Source organism: Lissotriton helveticus, chromosome 1_2, assembly GCF_964261635.1.
Source record: "Lissotriton helveticus chromosome 1_2, aLisHel1.1, whole genome shotgun sequence".
NCBI lineage: Eukaryota > Metazoa > Chordata > Amphibia > Caudata > Salamandridae > Lissotriton > Lissotriton helveticus.
The window spans coordinates 455,985,733-456,000,809 of NC_136058.1; the positions used below are offsets into that span (position 1 = coordinate 455,985,733).

The 15,077-nt window shown below is 43.5% G+C and overlaps 1 protein-coding gene across 5 annotated transcripts in view; it reads left to right on the forward strand.

The window, feature by feature from the left end:
• Positions 1 to 15,077, forward strand: part of LOC144807723 (uncharacterized) — a 1,505,442-nt gene that overhangs the window by 490,353 nt on the left and 1,000,012 nt on the right. The window lies entirely within an intron of this gene.

Below are 15,077 nucleotides of genomic sequence, written 5' to 3' on the forward strand. Positions count from 1 at the left end.
GCATTACAGCATGTTTTCATAGTACCAAATTACTATCTTTATTGTTTATCTAAGGCTTTCATGTTGCTCCTGTTGACAGAATCAATTCTATGCAGTGCATTGACCTGGGAATGATAAAAAGCTGAGTAGGAGCTGCACAGAGTCTGACCCATGCAAGATATGGCTTAGGAATCAAGGCACATTGGGGGTTAATATGATATTTCTGTTCACAAGCAAAACAGTGAAAATCAGTTATGAATGAAACATTAGTTAGTAAAGAGTCACTCATAAGACAGAAAACTGCGAGTCACATTGAGTGTAGAGATTCTGTGAGGAAACATTATCAAGAAGAGGCATAGCTATCATAACAATAGGAGCACAGGTGCCACCTTTAATTTGGATGTATTGTGTCATTAATTGAGGTAGATGTCCATGGGTTTATTTGTGGACAGTGGCCATGTGCAGTGCAGCAGATGGATCACCTCAGATTTTAATGCATTGGACAAATACAAGTTGGTGTTTGAAAAAGTCTAAATTCCTTCAGTCTTGTAGGGTCAGAGTTACAAGTCTTTCCTGTTCCCTGTCAAGGTGAGTGGATGTCTTTCAGGTTGGAATCATGTCAGTGTTTGTTTCTCACAGTTTCATACTGTACAGACCTGACCTGAGGGCGTTGGAACACTTTGCAAAAGAATGAACTGTACATCCAGGGGAAGGTTGAGTGACTTGTCTAGATTTGCAGGATGTTGTGCCGCGGTCCAGGATTGAACCCAGTGCCAAGATGACCTAAGCCTTTGCCTTACGTCAACAAGGTAAAGGCTTGAGTAAGATTTTCAAAAGCAAGCAGACGTTTACATAGCACTTTTCGGCCTAAGTGGGATGGGTATGCCGAGACATGGGTCCCTTACTCACTGTGCCACTGGATTCAAGCTAGCCTGGCTGAAGAAGGGTAATAACTAGTACTGGGATGCTTGTTTCTGGTACAGGGAGGACCTGGCTTGACAGTTCAGGCAGAACTGTTCCCATGAGGCACAAGGTCAAGACTGATTTGTATATTGCTGGGTCAAAACTGGAGTGGCTTGGTGAGCAAAAGAACAATGGATTTAATCCAGATCTCTTCATTGGGAGTGAATGTATGATTTATTTAGCATTCCGTCCATCATTTTTTTGCATAGCATTGGACCAAATCTAGAGCCACGTCCATGAAGAGAAATCATTGTCAACTTTCAACCCCGGACGGCGCAACAAATCCTGCCAATGTGCTGACCCACGCTCCACAGTAGGACCTTTCTCCTGCAGCCACTACAACTTTACCTGCCACTACACACACACCAGCCCATCATCTAGCCCAACCCTGAACACATCACAGACACCACCTGCACAAAAACACCAACTTGCATGCTCCCTTCTCAACGCACACTCACTATGCAGGCATTCCACTGAATTATGGGACTTCATTGCCACCCTAGCACCCAACATAGTCTTTCTCATTAAGACCTGGCTCAACCCACATCCACCCAGACATTGCCACCGTGATCCCCGATGGATAAATTTAACCCTGGGTGTAAAACTCTGCTCTGCTCGCAGAGTTTGCAGATTTTTGGCAACTTCGCGTTCCGTGTAGAACGCCCAGTTACCGAAAACTCTGCACTCCGCAATGAAGCTGAGTTTTAAGTTTGCATGGTCTAAATGCGTTTTCGCACATGCAGGAGCGTCTTACCGGGTGCCTTTGATTGCCAATGAGATTTCCCATCTGTTTGCGAGCGCCATGAGATTTGGAAGAAGGTTTCACGGTCCCGCAAGAGTGTGCGATCGCAAACACGTAATTCAGGCCCGCCATCGGACTTCTGGGGGGAGTTTCATGAAGCTCTTGATGCCGAACAAGCAGAATATGCAATCTGGAGAAGAATATCTCTCGAGTAGCATAAAACCTTGTCGAAAATGATGATTTGGATCAATACTTTGATTTGGCTGTACTTTTTTGTGCAAGGAGTCCTTTTTTTTTTGTTTTTTTTTTTTTAAGAGGAAGGAAGTGCCCCAGTGTCTCCAACTTCCCGTTCTTGTCCAGCAGGCTCCTCCCAGTGCTTTGTCCATGTCCTGCCTGTTCACTTTTCATTTGGATTTGGAGCTAGGGAATGATCAATCTTTGTATCTGCTGCATCATATATCACTTGATTTGAGGACTTTTGTATTTGAGATTTTATAAGTAAGTTGGTGAATTGGTATTGTTTATTTGATTGGGGCATTGCACCTACATTTTTTTGTACTTTTAATCGTTTTGATTTTTTTAATTCATTGTTGTGGGTGGCCTGTAGTGTCAGTAGGGGCCTGCTTGTTTTTGTTTGTATGTAATATTTCTAGTAGTTTTGTTTTTATAAAGGAAACATGTTGCAAAGTTCAAGACATTTTCTCCAACTTTTGCAATAAATGTGCAATATTATTTAATTCAATAACCCAGTAGTCTTCCAATAGGCCTTTTCAGCTAGCAGGCCTAAGAGCTACTCATGGGTGCATGAAATAACAGTTTATGTGGTGTCTGTTGAATTTAGACATTATTAAGGGCATAGATGGTTCTGGATTGAATAGCAAAATGTGTTTTGGGGGGTATTTTACTTTTTTGGTGTGTGTTAAATACATGCCTTTGTTGGATGTGTGTGTGTGTTGTGGTTGTTGTGTAACTCGCCAAACCTTTTTTAACCCTGTGGATTTTCCTTTTTGCATTTTTGCTTTTTTGCATTAAAGCGGTGATGTTTAGCATGCCTTTTTTGTCTGGCCATAAAGTCCTCATTGTTTTCCAGGCCTCCTGCTTGTGGATTTGTGACTGTGAGTGACCATATGGCTGGTGACCATTTTGTGGTGGTAGTTTAGTAGTGTGCTGCTTTTTCCATATAGGACTGGATGTCTTTCTTTGTTCCTCTTGGCTTACTGCTTCATTCCATCCCCATTGCTAGCTGCAGCTCCCTGAATGCTGCATCCATCCCATGTGAAGCACACATTAATGCCAAACAGGTTCCATGACATTTGTATTTGGGTTTTTGTTCTTTCCTAGCCTTCCTGAGTGTACACAGCACCACGTGAAAGCCCTTCTTTTAATAACTATGGGGCTCATTAGGATGGCGAAACAATCGCCACCTCCAGGCCGGGGGTGGCGATAATTACGCCATCCTCATGTGAAATAATGATTTGATTGATTTGATTTATTATTTTATAAAGCCTGCGATTGCCCGTGGGCGTCTTGACGCTGATTTCAAAGACACATGGTCCGGCTTGCTCGCATCTATCTTGCCTTAAACAACCAGGTTTTTACTTCCTTCCGGAAGGAGACCAAAGACATACTGTTTTTGATGGTGACTGGGAGTAAGTTCCAGGTCCTGGCCGTCTGCAGTATGAAACTCCTTCCTCCCCATCTGGTTTGTCCAAACCTGGGAACCTGGAGCAGTCATGACTGACCGGATCTGAGAGTTTCTGGATGGTTCGTAAGGTTTGAGCCGTGTTCTAAGGAACAAAGGGCCTGAGCCGTGGAGGGCCTTGTAGGCCAGGCAGAGTGATTTAAACATCACTCTTTTGGATATCGGGAGCCAATGGAGGTGATCCAATCTATGGGCTATTGGCTCGTACTTGGGGACATTCAACAACATTCTGGCTGCTGCGTTTTGTAAGCATTGGAGTTTTGTTATAATTTGGGCCTGGGCACCGGCATAAAGCGCGTTCCCGTAGACTAGCCTTGATAAGGCCAGTGCTGTTACCACCGTTTTCCTGGTGTCAAGCAGGATATATGGTAAAAGCTTCCTTATCATTTTCAAAATGAACCATGCTGCAGATGTCAGTTTGCTGGCCTGAACATCACAGGAAAGCTTGTTGTCCAAAATTATTCCAAGGTTTCTTTTCTTCTGAACCGGGGAAGGACAGTTGCCCAGGCTGTCTGGCCACCATTCTGGTGTCCGTACCTTGGCATCCGATCCTAGCAGCATTACTTCACTTTTATCCCCATTTAGTTTTAAACAGTTGCTCTGCATCCACTGCTTGATTTGCGTCATGCAGGTCTTAAATATTTTCGCAATTTCATCGACATCACTGGCTATGGACACAACTATTTGTGTCTCGTCGGCATAGGAGACTCCAACAAAACCACTTTCTCTTATGATGGCCGCCAGAGGTGCCACGTACAGGTTAAAAAGAGTGGGGCTTTTTTATGCTGGCGGTGGGTATCGGACGGTGGGTATCGGACAGACGCAAAGTCTGTCCGATGGGCCACTAATATGGTGGTGGTGCCCAGCAGGCACCGCCTGCCATATTAGGATAGGGTGGTTCAAAGGCCTTTCCATGGCACCGATGATGCCGTGGAAAGGCTGGCGGGATTTGGCTTTGGGGGCCTTTTGTGGGCCCTCGAGAGGGTGTGTGGGTACATTAGGGGGGTACCCATAGTACACCCTGCAGTTCCATGCACCAAGTGGCAGGCACTGCGTGGTGCCTGCCACATGGTGCAGGGAAATGCTGTGCATGCCCTTTTATAATTGCGGCCAGTGCTGCATCCAGCAGCACCGTCCACAATGGTAAACGGCCAGGATGCGCCTGCCAGTGTGGTGGGTGAATCCTAATTGGGCCGGTGGAACCGCCGCACGTCTGGTGGCCGGTCCCATCACCGCTATGATGGCGGGCGGACTGATGTCTACCCGCCAACATAATGAGCCCCTAAGTTATTAAAATGTAATAATATAACACTAACGTGTGACCACCACACACTAAGTTATATATTATATTTGTTTGTTTGCACTTGTAGTAATTGAACCACAACAAATGCCATGTTCCACTGATGTTCTTCTAGCTTTTATGCTTTTAGGTGCACACAAGACTGAGGAGGACTTGTACTTTCAGACAGAAGTCCTGCTGCACATGACGTCACATGACGTGTAACCACACACATCTCTGCAACTTGTGCAACTGCGTGCTGCTGACATCTGAAAAAGATGGCCCGAAAGAAAGGCACCAGGTCCTCCAATACCAAGAAAATAGCAAGTGAGAAGAAGGAACAGAAGAAGGAAGTGGCACTTACCAAGACTGGTGGCCCGACCAAGATGTTTTTTGAGAAACAAAAAATTATACCTGCAGAAGGGTGTCCGGGAAGCAAGCTTGGAGCAGCACCTCTGTATCAGTGAGCCCACCAACCTAGGCCCAAGCCCAAAAGTGTCACAGAGCCAGCCAATCTAATTGCAAAAATGCCAACGAGCAGTGATCGCAAAGTAGTACCCAATCAACGCAGGCGGAAACTCAGCAGAAAAGTGGTCAAAAACAGCCACAACAATAGCCACAACTACTGCCCACAATAATAGTTGTTCCTCCTGAAGTATGAGCAGTTCAGAAAATCGAGCTTCCTGCAGAGGAAGAAGTTGACCAAGCCACTCTTTCAGAAGATCCATTCTCTTCCAGATCCCCATCAAGGAAAAGGAGGGTTAGTCTATCAACTTCTTCTTCAAGCCCCCCTTCCGTAGATCAAGATGCCACTTGGATCCCAGTACCTCAGTCTGAGAGTGAGAAACGCCACGAGACAAGGCTAGGGAAAAGGAAGGTTCCAGAAAGCCTTAGATATTGAGGTAGATGCAGAGGAGGAGGATGATGATGACAAGGCAGTAATCATGGACATTAGTCCAGCCACAGTGGAGAATGACATTACCACATCCCAAATTGCTGTGAGGGATGTGGCATGGATACCACCAACACAGGTAACACATACACCACCTCCAGCTTCCATATTTGCATTTGCAAAGGCCCGGCCACGACCTACATCCAGCACATCCACCACCTCAGTAGAAGTAGGTACTGCACATAGTCAAATTCCACGCACATCATCCAGTTCATCTGGCATTGCAAGTGGCACGTCCTGCAGCAACGTGAGGAAGTTGCCCTCCCCAATTTCGATTAGCAGTAAGGAGGAGAACATTGCTATATGCTCCATTTGCAAACATGATGTTAGTCGGGCTAAGCTTGGTAGAAACTATGGTACCAGAGGCCAAACAACCCATCTGAAAAAACACCACTTGATCCAATGGGAGGCGCACCTTAGCGCCAAAAAAAACTGTACCCATTGATGTTGGTGGGGATGTAGGAGAAGAAGATACAATTGCGGTGGAAGGTGTACAAGATGGAGACATTTTCTCTGGTACACAAAGTAGTCCTGTACCCAGCAGTGCAGTAGCACATCCTAATCAGCCTCAGCAATATCTCAGTGGCACAAGAGTAAGAGTCAGGCTGAGACACCAAGGCAACTGAGTACCGCAATGAAAAAAAGTGCAGCGTTGAGCCTAACAACATCTGGGTTCAAGAAGTCACCTGCATCAGCGGCACCAGAAAGGGAAAAAATCCAGCCTACCATTCTCAGCCTGTTTTGGTTGGAGGGGCCGTACGAACCCAACCAGCCGACGGCACATTTGTACAACGTGAAGCTGGCTAAAATGTTAGTGCTGGACGACCTCCCTTTTTCTTTTGAGGAAGGGGTGGGTTTTAGGTGAAAGCCATCTGCTCAAAATGGAAAGTTCCCAGCCGGTCTTATTTCTCCAGAGTTGCTGTTCCAGCACTACATCACAACATGCTGGAATTGCTTGGACAAGCTTTGCAGCAGAGTGTTGTTCAAAATATCCACCTCACAACAGACATGTGGACAAGTTGCCAAGCCACTGATTACATGTGCATCACTACACACTGAATCTCTTTTGCGGGGGTTAGAGAAAAGATTTCTGCAGGTGTTGACACTGCAGAGATTTTTAATGCCACCCGCAAACATGCAACTGTAGCCATGTTCGCCATGGATAAATCTCATACTGCAGAAAACATTTTGGAAGAGTTTAACAGCAAGGTCTTTGAGTGGCTGCGCCCAAGAGGGCTTAACATTGGTTTTGTTGCAACGGACAATGGCAGTAATGTAGTTAAGGCCATGAAAGATGGTGCTTTTTCAGGGTCCTGTGTTTGGCGCATTGCATTAACATCATTGTTCAAGACTTTCTGATAAAAGAAGACAGAGTCAGCAACTTACTGACCACCTGCAGAAGAATATACACATATTTCAGCCATTCTTTTAAAGCCCGGGCGCAGCTGAGGATCATTCAACGTGGGCAGAGAGTGCCAGTCAACGCACTCATCCTGGAGGGCCCAACTTATTGGAACTCAACTTATTACATGCTTGATCGTCTGTTTGATCAGTACAGACCAATTAATGATTATGTCATGCAAAGACTAGGGGATCCTACTGTGAAAGGCATGGCCATTGAGATGGACCAGTTGGGCCTCGATAAATGCCTGACAGAGATGCTATTGCCTTTCGAGCTCTTCACACGTGAAGTCAGCAAGGAGGACTGTACTATGGGCAAAGCTATCTCATTGTTGCACATGCTAGAGCAACAGCTGAAGCAGGTGTTGGCAACGTACAGCGGTGTGGAGGAAAACAAAGACGCATATAAGTTGGTGGATAGTTTACCCCTTCGCTTAGCTGAAAATACAAGGGTGCAAAATAGGATTTTGTCACAAGAACATTACATTTGTGCCACAATTCTGGATCCATGGTACAAAGCAGAACTGAACACTAAGACATTAATTCCTTTTTCAGAAGTGGATGTTGCCAAGTACAAAACTTGGATCGCTAAGGAAGCCAGTGTCTTTGAAAAAGAATGGCTATTAATTAAAGGCACGCTACCCCAGCCCACAACAAGTACTGCAGGGCATCGGGCATCAAGTTCAACATCAGATCCTGAGGGCAGTGTGTTTGGCTCACAGCAGTCACCAACGCAACCAATAACAACATCAACAACAGCAAGAACAGGATCATCAGTAAAATAAGCACAGGCAAAAGAGGCCCAGCAAAGCAAAGCACCCCTGAGCATTGAGCAGATGGTCCAGGCCTATCTGGATGACCCAACAGAGGTCTACATTGATCAAAACCCATTGGTGTATTGGTATGGGAAAAGCCGCCAATGGCCAGTGTTCAGCAGACTGGCGATAAACTATCTGGCTTGCCCTGTCGCAAGTGTCTCTTCTGAATGTGTTTTCAGTGCTGCTGGTGCCATTGTAACAGTGACAACAGTATAACAGTGAAAAGGACCAGTCTCTTGACCAATATTCAAAATGAATCTGCACTTTATACGACCGGATTACACAATACCTGAATAACAGCAGGAAGAGGACAGCGACTTAGGTGACAGAAGTAGTGTGTTAGATTACCTACTTCTGGTTGAACCACCAGAGCTTGAGAATGAGCTCTACTTCCCTGACAACTAGACTTTCAACATGTTACTTTCTTTCTTCCTTATTTACTTTTATTATTATTTATGTGTGTCTCTGTCTTTCTGGTTTGAATCACAACAAATCCATCACCACCGTCTTCTCCTTTTAGTGCCGTATTGGAGTTGCAGTTGTGTGCATTTATTAAAGAAGTCCACTCCTCCGAATCCTGATCCATCCTGTCTCACCCTAATCCATTTCCCTCAAGCCAGATATTGATTGGAGAATAGTACAAGAAATATTGCCTTGTCGAGTCCCTCCAAAAGAGGTGGAAAATGACAATAGCTATCCTCTTTTCTTCTAGCCGAGAGGGACTATCCCTTAACGTAAGATGAGAACAGTTAATAAATTATGGCATGCATTGGACGCTGACTCTGAGTGATTGTTGTTTGTTGTTGTGTATGAAAGTGTACTAATAATTATTCTACACGCTAAAAGCGACTCAAGTCAATTTGTTTAATAATAACAAAATTGTACTTCTACTGCAGGCCGAACCATTGCATTTTTTAAAATGGAATCTGGACTCACTCAGTAGACTACACCATGATGATGATGTACAATATTTCTTTTACTTTCTCATAGATGTAGAATTTTAGAGTAAACATCAGAATCCAAGACCATCTGTGTATTTATGTACTGTTTTATAAATTGTAGTCATTCATAAATACTTATATCATGTATGAGTTTCAAGTTAGGCTGTACAAAAATTAGACGGTACAAAAAGTGAACAATCAGTGCAAATAGGGACTTATAGTGCTCAGTGGTCCATTATATGAGATCTCTGGGTCTTTCCTAATTATGTGAACCACCCCCTCCCCTGTTTCAGGAGATGGGGCAGGGGACGGAATCAGGGTATGTCCCGCGTGAGATTTTACCAACCGGAAACCCATGGGGAAATATCCACAAGAAAACAGCCATACAGATGGTAGAACAGAGATCACATATAATGGACCAGACGTATAGTTCAAACAGAATGGGACATCATATGATTAATTACATTGAGCAGAGCAATAGTCACATAGTGGAAGGGACAGAGACTTCCCCAATAACCACGGCTGAACATGTAACTCCAAATCACAGAGTACCTATTGAGCTAACCCCATTAAGTACCCAGTATACAAATACCAATGCAATAGACCAGGTGGAACGGATTAACACTGAGGATATGGTTCCCTTAGATGCCATCATAAACCTGTCCAACCACGTGATGACGAGAGCAGAGCGTAGTATCTTGGCGAAAGGACTGACGTTTGTACCAACGGTGTTACCCGACCCTTTCAAGATGCAACTGGAACTTCAAAGGTTCTTTCGGAAGATCCGGTTGAAATATTTCTTCACAAAAAACACCTATAGTCCGAGCAGTGTGGCTACACCATTCAAGCCTCCCTCAGAGTTTACACCTGCAACATTTATGATGAGCGAGAGAATTCTCGCGTTTGAAAAAATTGTAATGGAGGAGGTGACACAATTGTTGAAAGTCAAGAAATACATCCTTTACAACATCAGCAAAGAAGAGCGCCTTGCCCTCACTGACTTGAGGGGCAATAAGTCTATTGTTATAAAGGCGGCCGACAAGGGCGGAGCTGTCGTGATACAAAACAGACAAGACTATTCAAATAAAATTAAACAACAACTGGGAATAACAGAAAGCTACCAACGTATCCCTAATGATCCGACCAATGATATAAGGGCCCAAATAAAGAACGCTACAGAGGATGCTATAAATGAAGGATTTCTGAGTAAGAAAGAATCTCAATTCCTGCACCAAAAGGAACCCAGAACACTGACAATTTACGCTCTGCCAAAAGTACACAAACGACTGGAAAACCCCCCGGGACGACCAATTGTCTCGAGTTGTGGTTCAATACTGGAGCTGCTCAATCAATGTATTGATCATTTTCTACAGCCATTTGTTCCCCTGACCAAATCCTATGTGCGAGATACCATGCACATCATTGAATTACTTGAGGAATTCCCATTTGATCGGGAGAAGAATATAATGGTGACGTTGGATGTATCATCGTTATACACCTCAATCCCCCAAGATAAAGCAATCCAGGAAATGAAAGATGTTTTGGACCAAAGAATAAGACCACATTGGATACCGACATCGTTTTTGATCAATTTGCTAGAAATAGCACGATTTTGTTTTTGAAAATCAATTTTATTTCCAATGTAAGGGAGTGGCGATGGGGGCTACATATGCCCCCAGTCTGGCGAACATCTTCATGGACCAGTATGAAGAAGAACATCTGTACTCAGACTCAAATCCATACCTCAACAACATCGAGGTATGGAAAAGATATATTGACGATGTCATTATGATCTGGAATGGTGATCATGCGACATTAGACAATTTCTTCACGTGGATAAATCAAAGGAGTGAAGATATACAATTCACAATGTCCAGCGGCACCGTTTCAATAAACTTCCTTGATTTGACCTTCAAAACAGAAGAGGGGAGGCTATATTGTAACTTATATCGGAAGCCATCAGAACGGAACACCTTGCTGATGTATAAGTCCCATCACCCGCGTAATCTGAGGGACAATGTCCCACTGGGCCAGTTTCTTCGCTTAAGAAGAAACTGTAGTCAAAGAAAAGATATTTTTTCCGTGAAGCAGATGAACTAACCAATCGCCTAAAGGAGAGAGAATATCCTGTGAGTCTACTGAAGCGTGCAAAGAAAAGGGCATGGTACAGTCCCAGGTCAAATCTACTTGAGGTTAAGGAGAAAAGGGAAAACATGAACAACATTGTGTGTGTAACTACCTATAACACCAAAAGCAATGATGTGAAGAAAATCGTATCAAAATATTGGAACCTAGTGGCAGGGGAACTAAAAACTACAGACAAACCTATCTTTGCATTCAAGAGAGGTAGGAACGTGAGGGATGAAGTGGTACAAGCCTATCTGGAACCACAAAAGCAACCAGACCTTCGGAGTATGCTGAATTTACCACCCATCATTGGTCATTACAAGTGTGGTTCTTGTAAGGCCTGTGACTTCTGTCAAGAAGGGGACACTTTCGTACATGCGGATAGAACACACAGACTTCGTCAATTCAGCAATTGCAATAGTACTAACCTAATTTATGCAATAATGTGTCCCTGCGCTAAGATCTATGTGGGGCAAACTACACAGAAAATAAAGACACGTATTTTACAACACATGAGCAGGTTAAAATGTAAAACACAAGGGGCACCACTTGTCGAACATTTTATTCTTCAGAATCATACCCCACAAGACATAAAGTGGTGGGTGTTAGAAAAACTACATGTTAATCCAAGGGGTGGCTCCATTTCACACTCTCTAAAATATAAGGAGTGTCGCTGGATACATTCGCTAGACTCGTTAAGGAATGGATTAAATGAAATTGAAGAAATAAATAGGCAAATGGGACAATTGTAAGATATTATGATTTTGCCCAGGTTCAATCACCAGTATGTGACTTTATTTGATATTGGAAGATTATATTCCACATGATTACATGATCGTGTTATGTTGTTTGGATTATTGCCATTTAATGTAATGTGATATGTTCACTTGTACTGCAATATGACTGATGACCGATTATCAACTGCTCTTAAAAATGTATGCTTTATTCCAGGGAGAGGATATGTACAGAACATATATGTATCAAATGTCCAAATGTTTTTTCAAAATGTTTTTTAATATCGCCATACTGTTGTAGGTTTCGTTAACATTGTTTACCGATCGTTCCAATGAAAGGAGATACCCGTTGCTAACATGCCCGGCGATGGTTGACGTGTATCCACACTCGGTTACGTCATGCCGTTCACATAGTTTTCCATTACTATGGTTACCGCGCAGTCGACTAGCAGTGGCGCATGCGCCTAAGCACATGCGCCATCTGACGTATAATAGCGGTGCCTGAGCTCCGCAAAGTAAATTTGTTTGGAGCTACGCCGTTCTGGAAGTTAGTTCTCCTTCGGTGCCCAGCATCAGTTTTCTCACTCATTTAATTAAAAAAAGGTAAGATCAGCAATCCGCCTGCGTGCTGGAATTTGTTGGGTTTCCAGACTCACTCGTTATCGGTCAACTCACGATCCTGTACTTTATTCCATCACAGTGAAAATATATTGACTCCATTCGGTGTTTAGTAACCCCTGTCCCGAACCACCACTGAGTACCAACTGGGTAGAATAACAGCTACTATACCCAGGTGAGCCATAAAAAGGTGTTTTTCGTTAACACTGTATGGAGAGTCTTAATATCGAAAGCTCCTCTAAATATATGCCCCATTCTTTTCAGTTTGGCTTTTATACTTTGGTGAGCCGATAATAACAACAACCGTCGGGTGCGCATTTAATCGCTACGCCGACAGGTAAGAAATAAGGGAACTGTACTTTGATTAACACTAGAATTTGTCCAATTGAATGGAAGCACTAATTAGGGTTTCTTTTGTACCAGAACAGATGAATACAGTTTCAACTCCACCTTAAACCCGACTGGGTTTGCATGAAGGTGAGTGCTATTATTAGTATTAGTATTAGTTATTTCCAGAATCCAATCTCAAAACATATCTCCTTTAAATCACGTAGGCTGTTTGCTGCCCCCTACAGTCCTGATGAAGACCCGTGTGTGACGCCCCATGTGCGCTCGTCCAGGGTCGAAACGTCAACTAATAAGTGGATCTGCTGTGTTAATATCCTGTATTAAGTACTGACAAATGCAGTGTACAGTTGTATTATTGAAATAAGCATATACCACGTCAAATTATTGTTTGCATTTCCCCTTGTATATAATAATTGTACAGTTTTGTTGGTCACTTTTGCGCCGCAAGCACTGAGCACTATAAGTCACTATTTGCACTGATTGTTCACTTTTTGTACAGTCTAATTTTTGTACAGCCTAACTTGAAACTCATACATGATATACGTATTTATGAATGACTACAATTTATAAAACAGTACATAAATACACAGATGGTCTTGGATTCTGATGTTTACTCTAAAATTCTACATAATCTATGAGAAAGTAAAAGAAATATTGTGCACCCGAATGAACCAATTGTTAATAATATTGATCAACTGCCCAGGTTCATAGGGATACTGGGTTTACCCCATTTTGACATTTAACTACCATGATGATGATGGCCAGTACTCTTCACAGTCAGTCAGTAGGATCGGCGATGATTGATGGAATAATTCGGGCTGCGTTTCATGAAATGGCAAACAGGTGAACACGTCAACAACAACCACAGCAGACCTACATGTCTGTGTAGTGGTGGAGTCAACTCAGTCGAGTCGAGTGTAGTCAAGTGATAAGCATGACTGACAGCAGTGCTATGAATGAATTAGTTACTTAATTTGGAAAATGCTATGTTGCCTTAAAAGTGAGCTCTGTCTGGCTCAGTCAAAAAAATGTAAGCAAAGTGGAGGTTGGGTGGGTTCTGTAGGCCTGGTCTGTCCTGTTGTTGTTGTAGCTTGGTTACTGCTGGAAACAGAGTAGACAGGATTTAGCGATGCCGCCTCTGATATTGTTCTTGTTGCACTCCTTCATAATTTATGCATTATTTTTCTCCCTGATTTTTTAATATTTCTTTAGTTTTTTCCATCTACACTTACAGGCTGGCATTTACCCTGTGCTATTTTGGAAAAAGGGGGTGGTGATGGACAGAGTTTCTGAATGATGCAGAATACTCTTACCAAGTCAAGAGATCATGGTTTTAATCCATCACCGTTTTTAGCTCAATGCACCATCCCGGCTCAGAACCTGGCTATATGCAAATTAGTCTGTTCCTGTCCCAGTGCATGATGGGAACAGGGCAAACCAAACTACCAAGCCAATTCTTATACTGGGAAGGAAACAAGCTTCCGGGGACCGGTTTCTGGCATCACAGCCTTCGTCGGCCCGGCTTGCTTGAATCCTGATGGTACCCTGTGCTATACTGGGAAAAACAACTCACACTTACCTTACCAATCACATCTGCCAGGCAGGCAGTGACGGCACCCAAGATTGATGAACAGAGCATCCATGGAAGGGAGGACCAAGAGGATTGCCGAGATGCAACTCCCCAATTTGATCAAGATAACATACTGTAACATAGTATCATCATTCATTATATTTTAATTAATTTGATACATTTTTTCTCTTCAAGCATTACAACTGTGCTATTTTTAGGTCTCGCTGAGCCAGTGCGCATGCGCTGCCCGGAGAGACATTTACTAGCTGCTTTGGGAAGTGCCCCCAAAGCGGCGACCAGCTCGCTAGAACGCGCACAAGCATGTGCACTGCTGCGCACGCATCCCTTGCGTGCTTTGCGTCATCGCGATCACTTTCGCTTTCACAGCGATCGTGATCGCAATGACTTTCTCTTTGTGATTGTGGCTGGAGGGTACATATACATGAGGTAAACAGTGTGTGCTGCAGAGAGAAGCTCCCACATTTCTTTGTTGCAGTGATTTTTGGAAGATGCCGTCACTGTACCACTGCTCCCCACTGACAAAATTAAATAGAATCCCCCCATCAATGAGGTACAAATATAGGCACTTCCTGTTTCTTTTCATAACAATAGTCATGGGTCTCCACTAAAGCTTTTTGAACCTCCCCTTTCATGCATACGTCACGTTTTAGCTACTTTTTAGATGTACCCAGTTTAACAGGCATTTACAGGCATTGGCAACAACGTGCTGTTTTCCATATTTGTGTTTCTTGTAATCACCCAGGTGTTGGACGAGATGGAAGCTAATTAGAATACCATTATACAACAGAGTAATAGATTTATTTTTGCGCCAGTGTAACGAGGGATATCATGCTTTGTGCTGTTATTGGTTTTGTGTGTCTGAAATGTTCCGTAATTCCATGC